This window comes from Strix uralensis, chromosome 13 (genome assembly GCF_047716275.1).
Source record: "Strix uralensis isolate ZFMK-TIS-50842 chromosome 13, bStrUra1, whole genome shotgun sequence".
Classification (NCBI taxonomy): Eukaryota; Metazoa; Chordata; class Aves; order Strigiformes; family Strigidae; genus Strix; species Strix uralensis.
The window spans coordinates 941,232-954,529 of NC_133984.1; the positions used below are offsets into that span (position 1 = coordinate 941,232).

The 13,298-nt window shown below is 58.6% G+C and overlaps 1 protein-coding gene across 3 annotated transcripts in view; it reads left to right on the plus strand.

Moving 5' to 3' along the window:
• STARD8 (StAR related lipid transfer domain containing 8) overlaps positions 1-13,298 on the plus strand; it is a 69,010-nt gene that overhangs the window by 24,942 nt on the left and 30,770 nt on the right. The window contains exon 1 of one of the 3 annotated variants that reach the window (XM_074882568.1): positions 2,027-2,589. The exons of the other annotated variants lie outside the window; for them this stretch is intronic. The gene's annotated coding sequence lies outside the window, so the exon portion shown is untranslated. Of the gene's footprint in view, positions 1-2,026; positions 2,590-13,298 lie in introns of those variants that run through there. 3 annotated transcript variants of the gene reach the window in all.

A 13,298-nucleotide genomic window follows, 5' to 3' on the forward strand; every position in this document is an offset into this window, starting at 1 on the left:
TGCCTGCCTGCCGAGCTCGGGGTGCACTGGGGTGCGTGCAGCTCTCCCGAGGTCCCATTGGCAGTCCTCTGTAAGAGCCAGGTCAAGGTTATTCCTTCGAGCCTGTTACTGGAGCTTTCCCAGGTTTTTTTCCTTCCCCTTCTCAGCGATGCCCTTTGGACCACCCTGGGCAGCCCCTCTGCCCTTGCCGGTGGCAGTTATTGGGGGGCTGGCCAGGGCACTCCCAGCTCCCCAGGCTGTGCTCCAGCCAGCAGCCGTGTTACCCCTTTGCTGGTCGCCCGCTGGCAGCACACGCACCGGCCGTGGCCTGCTGCGGCAACACGCTGGCAACGAGGAATATCGCCGGGGATGAAGGCGGCCGGTTTGTGAGGGCAGCATGGGGGGAGCCCCTGGGATGTGCCATTTCTGCTCCTCCTGGCACCTGCCCCGGCCTTCCCGGCACGAGCAGGGCAAGCGCGGGTCCGGCCGCTTCACCCCTGCCCTGGTGGCTGCCTGTTTATAGCTCAGCGTCTCCGGGAGATTTCCTCTCTGTCCCCACACCCTCCCCGCTCCTGCTTGGCACGAGGAAATGAGTGGAAAAACGCTTGAAATCCTCCTCTGAGCCTGGCGGTTTTTCTAGCGGCTGTCACCGGGCGCTGGGGCGCGGCGCTGACCCACGGCAAGGCCAGGCGAGGGGTGAGCCGGGGGCAGCACGACGGGGGAGCGCTGCCCTCAGCCAGCGTGTTCCCCACGCTGTAACTCACTCTAACGGAGTAGTAACTAATAATAGAGATGTTAGTATTATATATCATTATTATAGGATACTAATAACTAATCTAATAAACTATAACTCACTATAATTAATAACTAATAATATATAATAATTATATATGACAATATATAATAGCAATAACTAATCTAATAAGCTATAACTCACTATAAGTAATAACTAACAATATAGATGTTATTATATATCATTATTATAGGATAGTAATAACTGATCTAGTAAACTATAATTCACTATAAGTAATAACTAATAATATATAATAATCATATATAATGACAATATACAATAGCAATAACTACTCTAGTAAGCTATAACTCACTATGTGATAACTAATAATATCCATATTATTATATATCAGTATTAGGTAATAGTAATAACTCATACAGTAACTCACTATAACTAAGTGGAACGGTGCCCCCTCCCCACTTTGGTGGCCAGAACACGCTGCCCGCTCCCTCCTCTTCTGTTTTTTCCCTCGATCCCGCGCGTTGGGGTGCTGGGGTAGCCCTCCCCGTGGCCATTTCGGGAGGGAAGCTGGCTTGGGGCATCCCGGCAGCGCCCCTGGTCTCTCTCCAGCTTTTCTGCTCATCCCACACCAAATCGCAGCCCGCCTCTCCTTGCGCCGTGTCTCTGTGCTCGCCGCTGAGCCCCTTGCTCTCTGCTTCTCCTTCCGCGCTCAGCCTCTTGCCTCCCACTTCTCACCAAAAGAATTCCGCCTTCAAGTCCACTTTAAACACTTGTTTTTTCCCCTTAGCCCCAATATTCCAGACCCCGTCCCCATTTTCTCCCTTACCCCTGTGCACACAGGCTGGGGCTGGTCCCGTCGGGCGTGACGCGGGTGGGCAATGCAGAACCCGGGCTGTCAGATGCGTTGTGCCCCGGGGAGGATCTTCCTCACCCTGTGCTCTCCGAGGAGTAACGGCCGAGCAAGAAACATCCCCGCAGTGTGAGGGGGGTTTTGGGGAAGCCAGTGATGGGGGAGCAGCCCCTCTGCTCCTCGCGGTGCCTCGCACCTCTGCGGGGTTTGATGGGCTGGGAGAGCCGGAGGCAGCCAGCCATCAGTCTGGAAACTGTCCTGGGGCTCGTTTTTTTTTTTGGGGGGGGGGGACACACCAGCCCAAGGGCCCCTCATGGGTGCTCAGCCCAGTGGCAGATGTGGGGTGTCCACATCCCACAGCCCCTGGGAGCGGGGGCCAGGCCAAGGCCCCGTGGTTGGAAGGGGAGGGTGGGACATGGCTGAAGGCAGCGGGGGGGACCGGGGTGGCCTGGGGGCAGCGCGAAGGGGGCAGCGGGGGACACGGGTGGGGTTTGGGATGGGGCTGGGTGTCACACGCGTGGTGGCAGCCCCCTCCTCGCGCCGCAGCCCGACTGGCTCCAGGGTTGGGGGCCGGGGGACCTTCGGCCTCGCAGCTCAGAGTGGGGGGGACCAGCGCCCCGGGTGCTCCTGGGGGGAGCGGGGGAGTGGGCGGCGGTGCCGGAGCCGGGTCCCGGGGCGGAGCGGGGCGGGCGGCGGGCGGGCCCCGGGGGGGCGGTCGGAGCCGGGGGGGCGGTCGGATCCAGGTCCCGGCCCCCCAGCCCCGCACCTGCCGCGCTCGCAGCTCACACCGACAACAGCCGGAGCCGCGGCTGGCACCGGCCCGACCCGCCCGCTGCCCGCGGCGGCCGAGGGCTCCTCCACCCCCCCCGGACCCATCATCTTCCTCCTCTTCCTCCTCTTCCTCCTCTTCCTCCTCTTCCTCCTCTTCCTCCCCACTGGTCGGGACGCAGCCGTTTCCCCCCCCCCCGGAAGCCCGGATTGGGCGGGGGTGCAGCACAGCCTGGAGGTAAATCAGAAACCTGCGGCAGGGGCGGTGGTGTTGGTGCTGGGGGGCTGTGTTTATGTTGGGGGTCTCTGTGTGCGTGCTGGGGGGCTGTGTGTATGCTAGGGGTTGTGTCCTGGGGGGCTGTGTGCGTGTTGGGGGGCTGTGAGGGGAGAGGAGGGGGCGCATGTGGGAAGATCGTGTCCGCAATCTGCTGCCCGCAGCCCCGAGGATGCTGCCCAGGCCCGGCTGTCCGTCCTGCGGCACCGGGGCGCCGTGTGTCCCTTCCCTGACGTGCCCGAGCCGTTACTGGATCCCCGTCGTCCCGGGCTCGGTCCCAGCCGCGTGTGGGGCGACAGTCGGCCGTTTCCAGCGGAGTTGCGGGGTTGGGCGTGCGGGGCCGCCTGGCTCTGTCCCAGCCGGGCTGTTCCTGCCAGCAGACCCGTCGCCGACCTCATGGTGGGGTGCGAACGGGCTGGCTGCGGGTTTGGGGCTGCTCGGGATTTCTCAGGGCTCCCCTTCGCCCCCCCTCTAGCTGGGAGTCCTGATGGTCCCACCGGGGGCTGGGAAAGCGCAGATTTGCCGTCTGATCCAGGTGAGCTCACGGAAAAGCTGTGCTGACGTCGGGAGGCTTCGGGTCAGGCCCTGGCGCTCTAGCGAGGGGAGGCCGGGCTCTGTGTTCTGGCTTTCGGCGCCGTGGGCGCGTGTTTGCAGTCGCTCGTCGTTTTTAGAGACTTTGGTACAAACGGGTGGGTTTGCCGTGTGTGCGTAGTTGTCACGCTGTGAGCTAGCGCTCGTCTGTCAGCGCTGCTGCCAAGGCGAGAGGCTGGTTTTTTTTAGGGGTTGTGTGATTGCGGCTACCTTAAACACCAGCTCTTTGTGCGCTTGGTTTTGTGGTTTGGGTTTTGGAACGGCTCCTTGGCGCAGAGGGCAGACGAGCCTCTGCTCTTAAAGCCCCACGTACGGTCCCAGGATGTCAGAGCGTGTATCGTGACGTTATTGGCAGAGGCCTGCGTTCTTTTCCATGTGCAAACTTGAATTCTTATCAATGAACATGCTTTCTTCTGTGTACATTTTAACTGAAACCCCGTTAAGAGAGGTAGCTGTGCTGCCAGAGCCGGGGCCGCAGCCCCACGCTGCTCTCTGCCGGGTCTGCTCCTCGCCAGGAGCGGGGCACGGCTCAGCTCAAACCCCCTTCAGCATCCCTCCGCTCTTGTAGGGAAAAAAGTAGCTCCCACCCTTATGCCAAAAGCTTGTCAGCAATTTCCTGATGTGACAGACCGTTGAGTCCCGATGCAGAGCTGGTGTCAAACTGGCTTCTCTGGAGGTGCTCGCATTCACTTCATGTGCTTGCGCTTCCTCAGAAATCCTTTTCTAGTAAGAGACCGACTGAATAGACCCTGGTCTGCATCGCCTGAAACGTCCAACCCCGAGCGTACGCGCGGGACAGGCTGCCAGCAGTTTCGTAAGAGAACAAAATATGGTTATGCCTAAGGGCGCATCGCTACTTCCCCTGGGTTTTTGTACTCACTTCACAAAGATCTGAAGGTTGTCAAAGTCAGCTGAAGTCGTGCAGGGGAAGGAAAGGTTGCCCTTTCCCCGAGGGTGTAGCAGAGGTGGCTGCGTGGCAGAGGAACGAGCCGGCGGGCGCGGAGCCCTGCGCACGCTGCGGGGGGCTGGGGCAGGAGGGGAGCTGAGGGAGGCAGGCACTGCCCCGCTTCACGCTCCTGGGGATCGGGGTAAATCAACCCCAGCAGAGAGCAGAACCCACTCCCCTTCCTTACCCTGCCCGTTCCTTCACAGTTTGCCCATCGCGGGGGTTTGCGGTCTTGCATCTGCGCCGTGTGTGGTTCTGGAAGGGCTTTTGCGTTCAGGTGTAGGTGGGAGTTGGATCCTCCAAATGAAGGCGGTGGGGGCAGGAGGTGCCTCCCGCGTGGTCACTGCGGCCCCGGCTGCGTGGGGGTCCTGGGACCGCGGGACCTCATCCCCCTGGCCCAGGCTGCGGCACGTAACGCCGGTTCACCCCCGCCAGCCGGATAACAGAGGCGTTGCTCCATCCCCCTGCCCACCAGATTTGGTGAGGCGCCTTGCCGCAGCCCGGGGGTGAGAGCTGGGCCAGTTTTGCAGGTGTAAAAGGCTTTCGGGGGCAGACTGCGGGCTGCAGAGGCTGGGATGCCGTTCCTCTTGCCAGCCCTCGCATCCCATGCCGTGCCCGTGCCGGTCCTGCCACAGCAGCAGCTCCAAGGCAAGGGGAGGCACCTTGGAGTAGCAGCACCCCAAATTGTGGGTGCTGTCAGCACTGCTTGGGGGGAGCTGAGGCACATGGGGCTGCGGGGATGTCAGCGTGGAAGTCGGGTCTTCTCATTTCGCAACTTTCCCTCGTCCACGTGCTCTCTCAGCCCCGCCGGAAAGAGTGAAGGAGGTGTTGGGTTGGATCTAGTGCTGGAAGAAAGGCCGCGCTGGAAGAAAGGCTGTGCTGGAGAGTGGCCGGAGCCCTCCCAGGGCTGGTGGCCAAGGCAGAGGGGCCGGTGGCCAGGGCGGAGGAGCCGGCCGTTAACCTTTGTGCTGCGCTCCCGCCTGCTCCGGAGAGGACCGGCAGCGCGCGGCCGCATTCCAGCAAGGCCGGGGGTCTCCCGCCCGGTTAATGATTGAGCCACAATAACCCTTCTTGTGCGAGCCTTTCTGAAAGTCACCTCGGGATAATTATATTAACTTTTCCAGGCTGCTGGGCCTCAGCACAGAAATTTAAAGAGATAGGGTCTTCTACATTTCCAGCAAGAAATTAGTTTTCAGGTGCAGGGAGCGACGGCTCGCGGGGTTTCGTCATCCGTTTGCTTTCTGATTAATTTGGCACGTTACTCGCGTGGTTCAGCACAAGGGGTTGTGGGTGCGGAGCTGTGCCGGCCTCGCTCCCTGCTCGTCCCTCCTCTGCCCGGGGGTTACCCTGGATCCCAACCCCGATCCCACGGGATGCGGGTCCCGGGGCGTCCAGGCCCCATCGCTGGTTGCCCAGCTGCGATGTCTGGGTTTAGTTAATCCTGTGCTGTTTAGTTAATCATCGACAGGGTCCCCGCGCCACGTGGGCTCCGCGCGCAGCGGCGGGGCTGTTTGTTGAGCCGGTTGAAGGATCCCTTATCAGGAAAGGGCACTTGTCACCCAGTGCCAGTTACAGGCAGAACAAACATTAACGGCTGGCACTGGGAACGGGCATTAACAAGCACAGCAGCTCCGGGGAACCTTCCCCAGGGGGTTCAGCCACTTCATCCTGCTGCGGGGAGGCACGTGTCCAACTTGAATTCCTCATGCCGTCCCGTGGCCGAGCTCAGCCCTCCCCTTCTGTGGCTTCCCCCGGGTCCATCTCAGAGGTCGTCCCGGTCCATGCCATGGATTGCTGCTGCTGGGCAGGCAGCGGGAGCTTGGGGTGGTCACCGGGATGGGCGTAATGCCAACCGTGGGGCGAGAGCGGGAGGGGGGTGGCAGCTGGGGGTCCCTGCTCTGCCTGCCTTGGGGGGACCCTGGCGGGGGTGTGCAGCGTCACAGCCTGAGGGGACGAGCCTTCGGCAGGGTGTGCTCCTGCTCCGCCGCTTCTTTGCCTCCCTGCGTATCCCGTGTGAGTGGGGTGGTCAGGAGGACACCCAGGGGACCGGCGTGGGCTGGGGGGCAACATGGTCCCAGGGTGAGCACCTGCACGTCCAGGGATGCTGCAGCCTGGGCCTCCCGTGCTTTAATTAGGAGCAGGAGCTCGGTAGCTGCTCCCGGGATGGCACATGCTGCCGAACCCCAGAGGCCTAGCATGCCAGGGCCTGGGTGTGCCGGGGGGTTTCCTGCCCTTTCTCTGGGAGCGAGAAGCATCTGACTGCAGCATGTGCAGTGCGCAGAGGGCCAGCGCGGGCCGCTCGCCGCGGGTTCGAGGCCCGTGTTCCGCGCTCGCCGCGGGATTAACGCCGCTATTTCAGGAAAGTGGCTGTGCCCGTGGGAGCTGGAGAGGGTGCTTGTGGCCCGCAAGCGTGTCGCTGCTCGAGTACAATTTATTTGCAAAGGTACACGGCAGAGTTTCTATTCTCCTTCTCTTCCCTCCCCACCGTGAATTTTACAAGAATATTTTTGCTGCTGTCAAGGGCACAAGTTCGGTTTCTGAATGCCCTTTTGTCTGGTGTAGCACAGAGGAGTCACGCTCCCTCCCGTTCCTTCTCAGAATGGCACCAAACCGCTCCCGCCGCACCCCTCGCTCTGCTGCTGCCTGTTCTGGGGGGCACGAGGCCGACCCAGTGGCCCCCCCAGCAGGCTGCCGCCTGGAAACAGGGTGTCCGTGGAGCCAGGGCGGTGAATCCGCAGGCGTGGAGGGGTCTGTCCCGCAGCCGTGAGCCTCCCGTGCCACTGCAGGCTGTGAAGCTGCGGGGCTGGGGGGGGTTGTCCCCCTTCCTCCAGCCTTCCCACCCCTGGGGTGGCTGGCGGCTCAGCCTGGGGCTGGGAAAGGAAGCGCTGGCAGAGAGGACAAGAAAGTGAGCGTTTAAAGGAAAAAGGAAGGAGAAAAAGAAAAGGGCTGAAGAGGACGAGGCTTTGCTGCAAGCGCTGGGCTAAAGGCTGGGCTTGGGGGCAGCTTAGGCTGGGGAGGGAGGTGGAGCAGTTCCAGGGGCTGCAGGACGAGGTTTGCTCGGGGCGGGGGAGCTGGTGAGGGGCGTCTGGGGGTCGATTCCCTCCACTGTGCCCAGTGAAACTGGAAATGGCCACGGGCGGTGGCAGGCAGAGGTGTCACGAGGCTGTGGGCCAGTGACGCTGGGCAGTGACTCAGAGAGCACTTGACCTTGTTTCATCAGTGTCGTTGGGCAAGAGGGGAACGTCTGGGCGGTCAGGGCCAGAGTTTCAGCTTCGTTTTCCCAGATGGAGAATTGCCCCTCAGCTGCTGTATGCCTTCCCGAGTGAACCCCCCCGGAGGCTGTCCCCGGGACAGAGCTGCCAGTGTGACCCCGTGGGCACGGCTGGGGCTGGACACGAGCTGTGCCTGTGTGATTTCTGTGATTTCTACTGGGATTAAGTTCTGGGAGCTATGGTGGTGTCTCGGGAGCAGCAAGAGTTCAGGAAGCAGTGATTCTCCCCCAGCTAAAAATAATGGGCTGCTTAAAAAAAAATAAGGTTTGAAGGACTTCAGTGTGCCTGAGACTTTGTATATGAGACAGGTCATCAGTACCTGCTGCATGCCGGGGTGCTCCATTGCCCTGACCAGTCCCCTCGGCTCCCTCCCAGTCCATCCAGCCCAGGGACCCTTCCCCTGCTGATGGGAGACGGCAAGATGGGCCATGGCAGAGCCAGCGTGTCCCTCACAGCACTTTATCCCCTCCCTTTTGTTGCATTCAGCATCCTGGCGACCATCTCCAAATCTTTTCATCTTCCACTACAAATGTTGCTGATTCTGATCTTTTGTGACTGATCTGCAGCAGGGAATGTTTCTTGCCAGACAGTTTTGTGTCCTTTCTTGGTTTCTGTGGCGTACAAATGTTGTCTGCCCACCAGCCAGCTTGGCAGCGGCCGTCTGGGCACCGCAGAGGAAGGTACCTGCGTGGCTGCTGTTTGTCTTCCCAGGGCCTCATCCCGTCAGCAGGATGGAGGAGGGCTGTTGTTGTGGCCGTCCTGTAGTGCGACGAGCGGGCTGCAGAAGTTCAGCTGAATTCCAAGTAGAATGATTTACAGTTGCTGCTGTCGGTTGTTGCAGCGATTCCTCCCCGGCTGCTGGTGCAGAGGCACCTGAGCACAGCACGGAGTCCATGGCCAGGAGTGGTTCCTGCTTGAGATGCTGGAGCCGCTCAGCGGGGTCGCAGGGGTGCCCCGCGCCGGGTGGGTGCTGGGGCGCTGAGGACGTGGGGCCGAGCCCAAATCCCCTTGGCCACCTGCTCAGGCCGACACCGCGGCTCCCTGAAGGCTGGGGAGGTGGAACCCCAGGTGCCGTGTTGCTGCCGGCAGTGACAAGCACACGCAGCAGGTTTGCTGTGAAGAGCACTCGAGTTCAGAGGTGCTTTTATTGTCCCAGTAAAACCAGGCACGGTGAGGTGCTGGGAGCACTCAGGGCTGCCCCAGTTTGTCCAGCCCAGCACAGGCCTCTCTGCACTTCATGGACTTCAGCTGCTGGAGATGTGCGTCCTTGAATGGCCAATGTCAGCCGGCCTGGGTGTCTGGGTCTGCTGCGTGATGTGCAACCCCTTAAGACCTTCCGTGTGGGCAACTCCGGAGGCTTTTGGGACCAAAATGCTCACTTACCTCTGGATTTCCTTGCACAGCTTATCTCAGTGGAGCCAGAGGAACAACCTTCCTCTCCTGGACTCTGCTCGGCTATTGCAGAAGCGTCCTCCTGCACTGGAGCTCTGCAAAGCCCTTGTTACCGCTCTGCAGAAGTAGGATAAGTAGTAGGATGAGTAGTAGGATAAGTTCTGCTCTTCCCCTGCAAGGATCCAGGCTGTTCACGTTGGGTACCTCAATATGTGTGGCAAAAAATCAGCCTGAGCAGAAACGGTCTCTCTTCTCGGGAGGCCAGCGGGGTCTTGTGCTGAGCCCTGGCCTTGTGCTCTGGCCGGACACTTGCTCTCCAGCCAAGTGGAAGCTGACCCCGCTGCTTTCCTTTCCCACGCCCAGGGCCTGCACACACCTCTGCAGCACGGCTTTTCCAGCGCTGCTGCCCTTCCAAAGAAAAATAAAAAAAGGCAACAAATATTTTAGACATTTTGCAGCAGCAGCTGAATTGTATCAAACTACTTTGTGCATCTGAGACTTAAAGCCCTGGGTATACATTTTTGAAGGGGCATGTTCAGGGAGTCGTTGGGGTCTGGTGATGAGGGACGGGCTTCGGGAGCTGGGCTGTGCTCTGGGCTCTGCTTTGGGAGAGGCTCAGCCTCAGCTTTCTCCTCAGTAGGAGGGAGATAACAGAATTAGCTTCTCTGTTGACTGTGACCTCTGGCTTCACCGGGACGCTACCGAATCCCGCCGGCAGGTTTTATTCATAGATCCTGTCCCCATTACCCCCCCAGCAGCCCTGGCAGGGCTGGTGCCCATGGCAATGCCTGTGCCACCGCGCTGGCCGGAGGGCTCTCCCAGGGTGTCAGATGCCCTCCCCTCTCCCCCTCTCCCCCTCTCCCCCTCTCCCCCTCTCCCCCTCTCCTCCTCTCCTCCTGTCCTCCTCTCCCCTCCCCTCTCTCTGGGCTGTTTGCTTTGGAGCCTCCTCGACTGACTGTTTTGAGACAGCTGCCTCTCTCAGTCCTGGATTTCCTGCATTTCTTCTCTTTTTCTTTCTTGTATTTTGTGTAGGGATGTTGGTATGAAAACAAACTCTTTCTTTCCAGACGGGGAATGGAGCCTGTGCTTATGCAAAATTCAGAGTGGGTCCCAGGCTGTCAGCCTGTTCTGAGGGTCTGGTGCTTTCCTCATCAGAGAGTTTGCCTTTGGATTATGGATTTTGGACCGTTTTTGCTTGAGACCTGGGGATGCTGCGAGGACACGGGGACTTCTGGTGGGAGGCTCCTCTCCTATCGCCAGTCCTCAGCACAGACACCTCCAAACACCCCGAGGCGTGTGGGTGGCTGAGTTCGCAGCAGGGACTGAAAAGGTTAAAGCTGCTTTGCAGTGTGACTTTTTTTTAAAAAAAAAAAAAAAAGCCATTTCCTTCATGTCCAGAGACAGTTTATTTTCTGGGCTTTCTTCGGGACTCAGGGAGGTGCCTTTTCTTTAAGGCATTTCCTGTAAGTGGGTTTATATTTGGACTGGGGAGGGTGGGGAGGGGAGGTGGGTGCTGGGGAGGGGTCCGGCAGCCCCGGCCGAGTGACCTCAGCTTTTGGCTCCTTGTCCTAAATTGTTGGAGGTGGGGGACCAGTGGCCGTGGCACCAGTGGCCATGGGGTCAGCCAGGTGCTGGAGCGAGGCAAGGAGCGGGGTCTTGCATGTCCCGGCCCCTGGGGCTGGGCTGTTGGGGACCCGAAACACCCATTTGTGCACATGGGTGAGAGCAGACCGGACAGTGTGAAGCTGTCGGTGGAGCAGCCAGCCCTGATTTACATTAAAGCCTCAGTGTTTAAAAACGGAGTTACTGTGCAGGGGGATTATCTGCTCCGGGTGTCCTTGTGGGTGCTGCGCTGTGGTGTGGTGTGGGCTGGCTGCTCCCTTCCACTCGTGGGGTGATAGAGCATGAGGACTGGTTATTCCTTCATCTGCAAAAACCACCAGAGAGGAACTGTGCACTCTGCAAAATAAAGCTGCCCCCCCAGCAGGGGCACATGGTTTGGGGAGGGTTTGGGTTGGCCTCGCTGCTGGGGCTGGGAGCTCTGGTGGGTCAGAGAGCCACTGCCTTGGGCCTGGAGCTGAGGAGCTCTTGTGTTTGTCTTCCCTCTCATTGCTTCTTCTCGCTCAGCAGTGACCTGCTAAGACACGGTGAAGTCCTTCTCTACTGTCTGCAGGGTGTTCAGGTTAGCGTTAGGAATTTCTGGAGCAGGCAGGTTTGTCTTCACTGTAATTCTGCACTGCTGACACCAGAAAACAGCTGTCTGTGCCCAAGAAGTGCTCAAAGCCAAGAAAAGGTGACCTGTCATCCCCTTCCACCCTTGAAGACCATCCTTTCCATGACCTTTAAGGTGATGAAGGTAAGTCCTGCGGGACTCCAAATTCTGATCTCTGTCTAATTCTATTCCCTCCCTCAAGATGACTTTGATTTCCATTAAAAACAAAAAAATCAATCAATCAAGCAAAGTAAGATATAAGATGATCAAAATTTGCTGTGCTCTTGGTGTCTGTAGTGCAGAGTTAACTCTTTTCCTGTTGATATTTGATCAGACCTTAATTCTTGTGCGAGGCCCTTTGAGCCCGCAGCCGGAGCCCCGCTGCCCCCGGGCGAGACGCAGCAGGCTGGGCTCACCTCCGAGGTTCAAGCAATTCTCCCATTGTTCCCCATGCCAAGTTTCTTCTCCCCCATTTTGTTTTCTTTTTATTACTGTGATTTCCTAACATCGGAAGAGGCGAGTTATGAAACTGGAGTTATCCAAACACGTCTTGTTTGAAGATAGCGTTTCATCCAGCAGATGCAGCTTCCTGCTCTCTAAATGGTTTTCATTGTTTCATGTTGGCTCCTGGCCCCATCTCTGCCGGGGCCAGTGGTAGCGTCGCTCAGCTCTGGCAATGCGAGGAGCGGTGGTCCCGGCCACGACACGCTGCCGGCGTGAAAAGGCCGAACTGGGAACACTGGTTTTCTGTAGGTGGCCTCTGAAAACATTTGGGAGGCTCACGGGGGGCTGCCTCTCCTCAGGGGTTAACACGGCAGCGTGCCGGCTGCGCGTGGGGTGCTGGCTCGGTTGGCCGCTGTTCCAGCAAGGGATGCTCAGGCTTTGCAGTTTGTGTCCGCTCTTCCAACAAGATTCTGTCCGGAGCGGCCAGTTGGTGCCATTTCTGCTCAAAGACACACCAGGTGTGTGCTCTGGATACCCACCGTGCTGGCACTTGCTCGTGGGACCCACTATGTTTGAACGGGGCGGCCTGTGACCGGGTGCCCACTGTTGAAATGGAGATGAGACACAGCACAGAGAGCAGTTTGAAAGTTGGGCGCTGTCACTGGCGCCGCTCTTCCAAATTTTGGTTGCAAACCGGGATCGTCTTGTGCTGGGCCATGTACAGCGATAGCCGCTGGTCTGAGGGCTGGCATCGAGGTTGCCAAGGAAGAAGGAACTGGGGAAGAGAGGGTAAATAAGGTGCTGCTGGTCGGTGTGATGAGGATTATTCCCAGCACAAAAGAAGCTGTGTAAGCTTTAAATCTTTTGTAGGCACTGCAGAGAGGGGGGGTTTAGAGATGCACCCCTGGGTGCTGCTGTGTGTTGGATGGAGAGCCTGACCGGGGCTCGTGCAGCAGCCACAGGCGTTCCTTGTGCTTCTGCAGGATATTTCTGCCAAATGTGACATGGGAAGCCTGGGGAAGAATTGAATGGGTTTAGTTTAAAGATGTTTTGTTATCGCTGAGCATGGGAGACCTGAGGCTGTGTTTTCTGGAAAGCCATTGAGCCCGCAGGCAGAGCGGCCAGCCAGGGAGCAGGAGGAAGAAGCCTTCGGCACACGTGCTGCACCGTGTTTGCTCGGCGTGGCCGGGTCACCCGGCAGAACTGCTGCGTCTGGGGCGGCGTGAGTAATGCCAAAACCTCCCCGTGTCAAGCCAGACGGGTCTGACTTGGGCTGTGATTGTGCCCTGGCCTCTTCTCCCCTTGGGTTTTGCATCTGTTAGCTTTCTCTCCCTAAAAACCCTGCAGGCTGCTCTCAGCCTGATTTGTAGCCATGCAAGCACCAAAACCGTCTCTCTTTGGTAACCGGAAGGATGCCAGCTGACTGTTAGCTCTCATTTTAAATGTTTGATCCAGAAAGCAAAAAAGTATGAATTAATTTTCTCGCAGAATGGTTAAATAGGAAACGCGACTAAAGAAAACAGTGATCTGCTGCTTGAATAGCTGCTACAACCACAGCAGATGTGTTTACTGGTGAAACAGGAGGCTGGTCCTACTTCGTGTTCCTGCCTGCTAAGACAGGTGGTGGGTGGAATCTGTGTTTTGATGGTGAAAAGCTGGAAATTCCGCTTTGCAGACAGATGTGGGCACTGGGCGGGGGGGGAGGGGGCAGGCAGTCTTGCCCCCCCACCCCAGCTGGTATGGCCGTGACGTTTGCTGTCCTTCAAGACCCCCATCATAGAAACAAACCTGCGCTGTTGGGTTTATTAATTCTCTA